The following is a 9,316-nucleotide window of genomic DNA, read 5'->3' on the forward strand; positions in this document are numbered from 1 at the left end:
CCTCTTCTGTTAAACGCGGATCCATGTAGAAACCTCCCAAAATAGCGCAGAGGGTGTCAGCAGTAATTCTGCATTGACGTCACTGATCATTTTGCCCTTCATTTCATCGGTCAGTGTCTGCTTTCAAATCGGTCAATAATCCATTATCAGTATGCTAAAGCCAAAAACGAACAGGAGTGGATCCAAAACAGAGATGACCAGTACATGGAATACTTGCATGTCCTCTGTGTTCTGTATCCACTCCTGCTTTTGCCCATCAACCCTGAGGCTATTCATTCCTTCTGACAAATGAAATGAAAACTAAACATAGTGGCAACGTCATAGAGTGGTGTAGGGTGAAAACAGCATTATGGAAATCATAGGGTATTCCAGGGAGACAGTGGTCAGTTGGCAGCAGCATGAGTAGGCCGCAGAGTGGCACAATGATACAGTGTGGAGATGGCGGACAATTCCAGTTCCTGGTAAAGATGGTAGGAGGCAGATGGAGCAACTGGCAGCAGATGTGTAGCATCAGGTGGGTGGCAGAATCAGAATAGTGGCTGAGGCAGATAGTTAGAACCCAGACTCATTTCTCAACATTTGGGGGATGCGTCATGGCTGATCTAATCTGATGCATAAGGCATTAGTGAGTTGAAATCCAGGCCGATCCAAGCCTGATTCATCTTGAAAAAGGCCAGTCTCCACATTATGGGTGGACAAGGGTGTTCTCCTGGGGGTAACGATGGCCCCCGCCACACTGATCACCCGCTCTGATGACACACTAATGGCCGGGCAGGATAGCTACTCTACTGCAAACTCCGCAAGTTGCGACCACGCATCAAGTTTGGCTGCCCAGTGGTCCAAGGGATCCTCTACCTGGGGTGGTAAAGTGCTGTCCAAGTAGGCCACCACCTGCTGGTGCAGGGTCTGCTCCATGTCCTGCTGCTTGCTGCTGGTGACGGCTACCCTCCTCACTAGGTGGGTGAAGGAAGTTGCTAATTAAGGAATCCAGACTTAAGCTTCTGCTGATTGAGCTGCTACTGCTTCTACCCCCCAATCTCCCCAGAGCAGCCGTGGCAGTAGAATGTGAGCGATGACTGCCAGGAATCCCTCAGTCAGACCTGACAGAGGATGGACAATGGCGCACAAAGGCAGAGGGCCAACTGTCTTTTCAGTATATCTCTATAGTACGCCAGTTGTTTCTCCCTCTTGGCAGCTGGAAAAAAAGTCACCCATTTTTGACTGGCAGCGAGGGTCCAAGAGGGTGGAGAGCCAAAAGTCATCCCTATGCTGGATGTTGACTATTCGGCTGTCACTAGTTAGGCAAAGCAGCATGCCGCAGGCCATCTGCGCAAGTGACTGAGGGACTCCCGGCCTCCATCTCCACTGTATACTGCCACAGTGCTTCTGGGTCATCTACCTCGTCATCTACCTCCTCCGGATGCTCCTGCTCCTACTCCTACTCTCGTCACCCGATTGAAAAAAAACACCGATTTCACCAGACTCTGCTCATGCTCCAATGACCTCTTCCTCCTGCTCAAGTTCAGCCCCCACCGGACTCACGTGGCCATGAGATGTAGTCTCCACTTCTCCAGTGCCCTGATCAGAAAGATTTTGCAGCAGGAGTTCCAGTGGAATGATGTTATTCATCCCGCAGTCCTGGCGACTGACAAACAACTTGGCCTCTTCAAAGGGCCTGAGCAAATGGCAGGTGTCACGGATGTGCTGCCAGTGGCTGACATCAAAGTTACACAGGGGAGTACTCCGGTCCGTTTGCATCATCAAAAAATCATTAATGGCTTTTCTCTGTTCATACAGGTGGTCTAACATATGGAGGCTGAAATTCCAACGGGTGAAAACATTGCATATCCGACTGTGTTGGGGGAGGCCGTTCTGACGCTGCAACTTGAGGAGGGTGTGCTTGGCTTTGTAAGAATGGCTGAAGAGCGTGCACAGTTTCCTGGCCACAGTGGGCCGTAAAGGACGTATATTGGCCCCGACCGTAGTTACAGCTCCACACGTCCGCGCTGCCGTGCACCTTGGAAGAAACCAATAAGCTCAAGGACTGGCCCACCTTCTGTTCTACATATTTGTGAAGGGCTGGCCTATTTGGAAAAAAATTGCGGCTTGGAACTCTCCACCTCGGTTCAGAACAAGCCTTTAGTTCTCTGAAGGGTGCAGCGTCCACGACTTGGAAAGAGAGGGACTACAGTACCAACAACTTGGATAAGAGCACGGTCAGCTTCTGCACCTTAGGATGGCCGGACGCATACAGTTGTCTCTTTGTAATCGCCTCTAACAAAGACTGCTGCGCCATGGGTAGCAAGGAGCAGGAGCATCTAGACCGGGAGATGATGTCAAAGACAAACAACTCCCTTCTGCAGAGGTGCTGGAGCCTTGACTGGCTGAAATGGCATGTGTGCCACTAGGTGCTGCTGCTGTTACTGCGGGATGGACCTCCACATCTGTTCCACTTTTCTACCAGGCCATTGGATGTTGATGCTGTATGTGTTGACGCAGGGCCGTGGTGCCAACGCTAGCTTCCTTGGCCATGCTTCACTTTCAGCCCGCAGATTCTACATATACAATACCTCGGCTCCTCTGGTGTCTTAACAAAAAACTGCCACACTAACGAAGTGGTGATTTTACTGCCAGCACTCGGCACTGAGAGACTACTAACGCCGCTGCCTCGCTGACCCCCTGCACCACTGCTCACTTGGACCTCCAAAGCGGGGTTTGTACCCCACGGCAGTTTGGCTTCCGTCCTCACACTGCTGCCACCTTGCTGACTCACGGCCACATTAGCGACTTGCTGCCTGCTCTGCTGCCTGATGCGAAAGCTGACACACTCTTCGCCCGACGATGATGAATCCCTTGATAAACCCAGCTCCCAAGTGCGATCTACTAGATCATCGTCAATTTGCGTTTCCCTGCCACTGCTATTCTCCCCAACGGTGTCAGTATGCACAGTCGCCTACTGTACAAAGCAGCGGATGACTGCCCCATCTCTTCACTGCAAGGACTCTAATAAGCCAGTGTTTGCGATTATTTCAGGGCTTCTATTTAATTATGCCATTATTGCTGGAGAATTAGGGTTTGGAATTCAGTCTTTACAGTGCAAATATTCCATTGTTCCTTCAGCATTGCAAATGAGCCACATAGATCTGTAGGTTTTGCTTGGAGATGTCAATAGTTTACATATGTGCAGAGAGTCCTCAACCCCTCACATCCAACTCCACCTGGAGAATATTCTGCAGCTGAAATTGTACAACTGCAAGGATCTCTTCACTGCAAGGATTCAGCGAGGACGAAGTAGCTGCTGACTGTCCTCAAACACTTCGTCCTCGCTGAATAGTGGCGCTGAGCCCAGACCACCTAATAGCTCTCTGGCTGCGGGAAATTAACAGGACAGAGGCTGGTTGAGGACAGGTGAGGGCCGCTGACCTGCTCCTAGGCCATGCCAACTAACTGTTGTTTCTGACGAACCCACAGACTCTTGGCTGGGGTTTTCAGATGGTCACCCAATTCCTCAAATATAACTGCAAATATGCAGGAACATGACCTCTTGATGTATCCGGCTGCGCTGGAGCAGTGATGGGGCTATCATATGCCATCGCACAACAACCTCTAATCTATTACTGTATATACTCGAGTACAAGCTGAGTCAAGTATAAGCCGAGACCCCTAATTTTAATCACCAAAAAATGGGAAAACCTATTGACTCGAGTATAAGCCGAGGGTGAGAAATGGATTGGTCACAGACCCCCCCCCCCCACTATATAGCCAGCCAGCCCCCAGTAGTATACAGCACTGCCCAGCCTGCCCCCAGTAGTATACAGCACTGCCCAGCCTGCCCCCAGTAGTATACAGCACTGCCCAGCCTGCCCCCAGTAGTATACAGCACTGCCCAGCCTGCCCCCAGTAGTATACAGCACTGCCCAGCCTGCCCCCAGTAGTATACAGCACTGTCCAGCCTGCCCCCAGTAGTATACAGCACTGCCTAGCATTAAAAAAAAATAGTAAACTTATATACTCACCCTCCGGTGGCCCCGATCTGCAGCGCTGCTCCCCCGATGTCCGTGCGACTCGTTTTCTGGCTTCCACGCCCGACTTTTGTACATGGCGCTGGGAGCCGCCATTGCTCTCTCCCGGGCAGCACGATGTACGGAAGACGGGCGCGTAAGCCAGAAGAGGACCCGCGCGGACATCGGGGCCACCAGAGTGTGTGTATATAAGTATTTTTTACTTATTTTGTGACTCGTGTATAAGCCGAGGCGATGTTTTTCAGCACATTTTTTGTGCTGAAAAGCTCGGCTTATACACGAGTATATACGGTATTAACCCCTATTTTAGTTATAAAACAGCAAAAGGGACCATCTATTATGGCTGTGCTGCCGGCTCAATCAGACCATCAAACAACAGGGGTCATGTGCTAGTGAATAGAAGACACTTTTAATGAGAACAAACGGCAACACTTTTCAAAGTTTTATTGTTGTCAGGGCACCATCAGGGTGAATTACTAGGAAGTAGAGCCCCAAGGGTAATGACAACACAAAAATAGGGTAGCTACTACTGTTGGGGAACACAATATAAGGGGGATGTGAATATGAGAGCTACAAAGAAGTGGCTTACGCATCACAGAAATTTTTTCACCCCCAAGCCACTTCATTTGCCCCTTACTTTTGTCCCTCTTTCACCTCTCCAAAAGATGGGAGGTATGAATATGTGGGAATTTTTTTTATCAAAAACACAAATATGCCATTGATATATGTCTCCATTAGTTCTGAATAAAAGGATCTTCTATATACAACAGGACATCCACATTCTTTGACGATTTGAAAGACATTGAAGCGCAAACATAATCCCTTATCCCTTTTGCTCTTTCCTGTATAAATGTTTTGGAACATTAACCATGACCCAATCGCCTACGCAGAGTTTTCCTAGCTCATATACTAGAACAAAATTTGCCAAACTATTTGGCACCAAGAGGCACCTCTCGTTTCTTTTGATTACTTTTAATTTGTTGATGCAACAGATAGCACCCGGAAAAAATGCATTTCTAAAGGACTCCTACAAATGGCCATGGTTTCCACTGCTTGGTGTGTGAGCCAAATATGCGAGCTGCAAGGCTCCGGGCAGATCCTATTAAGTTTGCGGTTGAGGCAGCCATTGTTGTGGTCACTGATGTGTGAACAGACAGCACATGTTTTACAACATTATTTCTGTCTGTTTTAGTGTCAAACTGTGCACAACAGCTCAAGAGGTACATAAAAGTACAGAAAAAAAGCAACAAACATTCCAAATGTAGAATTTCCAGGTGAGAGAGCGGGGATGGGTTGAAACTGACAGAAGAAATCACAGAAGAATATAGTAGTACATATTCGGGCACTGGGATAAGGAAACCCTGAAATTCCTCCACGCCATCCAGCCTTCCTGTTATATGTCCTGGGTATTTGTGCCCTGCAGTTTCTCAGTACACAGAAGCGAGAAGGAGCTGAACCTGGCATGTGATGTGACAGGAGACACACAGCTCTACATGAGAGATGCATACAGATGCTATAACCCAATTTACCAGCTGTTATTCTGGTGCTGTTTGATCCCTCTCCAAACACCCGCAGCTGACGTGTGATGTAGTCACAGGTTTTTAAGGGGTTACAATGTTATCACTATTGGCATGTAAGGGCTCAAGAAAAAATATTATATAGGAGGGTCTGTGTGTGTGCAGGCTTAAAGAAGATTTGGTTGCAATTGACTTCATCGGAAGCTGGTCCAGCAGTAACCCTAAGCCCCTGCTACACAACCGACAGTATGTAGCAGTACGGCAATCGGCTGATTGTGGGGGGTAGGGCTGTCATACTCCAATCAATCCCAGTAAAAAGATTCTTTCTCAAGTGTTGTTCAAGATCTATCCACAAGATGTCACCAGACTACAGTATATTTCCACCAAGATTGAAAACTTGCTGCAAAGAACCCCCCCCCCCCCCTCTGCACTCTCCAAATTATACCCAACCATATAAATATAATGAAACACACAGCACATGTAAAAGTAACTATGGTAATTTATGACAAAAGAGAAATAAACTTTACAGGATATTATCATTTTTAATTATTTATGGATTTCTCTCCTTTTAATTGGACATTTTGACAGCTGTCCCTCCTTACACTTGTACCCATTTTAGGCTGTGAAATACATACTCTAACCCAGTGATGGCAAACCTTTTAGAGCCTGAGTGCCCAAACTTCAACCAAAAGCCACTTATTTATTGCAAGCACAGCAATTTAAGCAGTAATTTATTTCTCCTTGTTCTTTGACAACGTTCAATCCTTCAGCCTCCTAAAGACACCAACGCAGTTGAAAGGAGGAGGGCAAATTCGCCTATCATTGTAGGAAGATTCTATAGGAAGATTCTTTGAGTCCTGTGTACTTAACTCCATGCTGGGGTGGTGGCCTGGGTGCCCACAGAGAGGGCTCCGAGTGCCGCCTCTGGCCCCTAGCCACCACTGCTCTAACCCCTTCAGGACGCAGCCAGTTTATAGCTTAAGGCTCCGCACCATTTTTTGTATTGTTGCTTTAGATGGTTATAACTTTTGACCATTTTTATTTATCAAAGCGATGAGATTGTTTTTTCATCAGATGATGTACTTCATTTTAGTAGTAAATTTTGGCCAATAAGTTTTGCGGTTATTTATTTAAATAAATAAAATGATGAATTTTCAGGCAGATAGTTCCACCACCTAAAGAAGTTGCTGAATGATATTTCCCACGTGTCTGCTTTACATTTCCATCATTTTTAAAATGTCTGCATAATTTATTTTGATGTCACCAGGCTTCATTGAACATCGGTTTTCTGTATTTTCAAGGAGATTTCAGAATTTACTTTTTTAAGGATCATTACTACTTTTAATGAAATCTGAAATATATAATATTTGAAATCCCCTATGTATCAACTTATTTTCAAATCTGCACCCCCTCAAACTATCAGAAACAGATTTTAGGAAGATTGTAAACTCCTTCATAGTACCGTATATACTCGAGTATAAGCCGACCCCAAGTATAAGCCGAGGCCCCTAATTTTACCACAAAAACCTGGTAAAACCTATATATTTTTTACTCGAATATAAGCCGAGTTTGGGTTTTCAGCACAATTTTTTGTGCTGAAAAACTAGGCTTATACTCGAGTATATAAGGTAATTAAAAAATGGAGGTGAAATTTAAAATGGTCTGATTTTGTCGGTTATACGTTCATTTAGCGCTAAAATTTACATTCACAAAAGAGAAAACCCATCTTAAAATTTGTTATGCAATTTCGGAGACCCCCCCACATGTGGACGGTACTTGTTGCAGGGGCACACAGCGAAGGGAAGGAGAGCCATGCATTAGCCATATAATTTAGTGGGTTTTTTTGTTGGTACATGGTGCATTTTTTGAGCTCCAAAATATTTGTTTTTCCGTTAATGTTGCCATGAGAGGGCTAATTATAAGTGGGATGAGATGCATTTTTTAGTGGTACTATTTTGGGGTGGCTATGCCCCATTGCTGAAAAATTATTAACTTTTTTGTGTGGGGGGTTGTACAAAAAAACATCAACACTGTAATTGATTTTTGTTTTTTTGGGGGGGCAGGAGTTCACAATATACCCAAAGCAATATGTTAAAGGACATCCACCACCAGGATGAAATATTGTATGCAAATGAGCCTAAGGGGCTCCATGCTCCATTAACACCTATGGGGCCAAAAACACATGTTCCTCACTTACCAAGAACAAGCTTTTTTGGAAAAAAACATAACGTCTGATGTTGCACGCAGCGAACGCAGCCTGAGGATGCAGCCACATTGTTCTGTTTTTCAGATGCAGTTTCAGAGGAGTGGCTACTCCTCCCCCATTTTCACTCCACTCCTGGTTTGGGCATCAAAAACTGCATCTGAAAAACTAAATATGTGATCGCTCCCTGAGGGCACGTTCACACAATGCCTAAGGGTGATGCCACACATGGCGTTTTGAACCAGGTTTGGTCTGTTTTTAAGCAGTCCGTTAAAAAACACATCTGTTTTTGACAGGTTTTATATTAATTAAAACTGGTCAAAAACCGATGAGTTTTCAAAAAACACATGCGTTTTTGACACATGCGTTGTTTGGACAGACTATTTAAAAACGGACCAAAAAACGGATTCAAAACGCCACGTGTGGCATCACCCTAAGGTTTCAGCCTTGAACACATGCTGATGTAACATTGCATTTTATTAAATGCAATGGAAACAGAATGTTACCTCAGCATGTGATCCAGGCTGGATCCACTTCTGCCTTTGGCAGCTGCATGTGTTTTTTTTTAATGACCATTTACAATGTACAATAACTTTAGACAGAACTAGTTGTTACCAAAACTGGGGAAATGGAAAACTGACAAAAAAAAAACAAAAAAAAAACAAACATAAAACCAATTAAAAAAAAACTAAGAGAATCCTGGGCCAAAGCCTGACTGCAGGTTACCTCATGTCACACCAGGCTCCATGTTATCCCTCATATCTCTAGGGCAGGAGTGTGGGGATATAAAGTAACTCATTATACACGACACATAACGCATTGTATCCTATACAGCACACATAATAGCCAGATACATTGTCATACGATCTAGAAACCCCCGTGCACCATGATGCCATGAAGAAGCAGCATTCTGTGCATTACCTTACAGGCTTCGCGCCTCGCACCTGTGTCGGGACGTTACTGTGTGGCGAGGGCTCCCCCTGCTGTTCAAACATCTAATCAACATGACAACTGCTGTGAGCTGACGTCAAATCAACAAGGAATTAGTTTGAGCAATAGAGCGCCCTAATGTTTAGCTGCTAATGACAGCTTGCATCAGAATTCTTGTTTACACAGTGAGCACAGGAGAAAAACTGTAATATGTGCTCACTATTCTGCAAGGCTTGGTTCTAGTTATTCAGTCAGTTTTCAGTGTTGTACACATAATTTAGGCAAATTGTTAGGATTGTTGGAAAGAACCATTCATGTTACAACGGGAAAAAAAAAGTCAGTACTTAGGAGTACTCCAATGTTGATTTTCCTCTTTTTATATTTATAAACCATCACCTTCTAGAGCTATAATGGAAATTTCTTCATCAAATAAGGAAAAAAAAGGCCCAAGTGATGTCACTGTTAGGCCGGCAGAACACGTGGCGCTTTGAACCCGTTTTGGGGCCGTTTTTAAGCAGTCCATTAAAAATATGCATGCTTTTATGCGGTTTTGGAAAAAGCATCCGTTTTTGACCCGTTTTAATTAAGATATTTTGTAAAACCGGTCAAAAACGCATGCATTTTTTAATGGACTGTTTAAAAGC

General features: G+C 45.0%; 1 long non-coding RNA gene across 1 annotated transcript in view; it reads right to left on the bottom strand.

Annotated features, from left to right (window-relative positions):
- LOC140106608 (uncharacterized) overlaps positions 1–8,743 on the bottom strand; it is a 136,462-nt gene extending 127,719 nt beyond the window's left edge. The window contains exon 1 of the long non-coding RNA XR_011850819.1: positions 8,664–8,743. This is a non-coding gene — a long non-coding RNA (uncharacterized lncRNA). The remainder of the gene's footprint in view (positions 1–8,663) is intronic.
- Positions 8,744–9,316: the final 573 nt, after the last annotated feature.

This window comes from Engystomops pustulosus, chromosome 11, assembly GCF_040894005.1.
Source record: "Engystomops pustulosus chromosome 11, aEngPut4.maternal, whole genome shotgun sequence".
Lineage (NCBI taxonomy): Eukaryota > Metazoa > Chordata > Amphibia > Anura > Leptodactylidae > Engystomops > Engystomops pustulosus.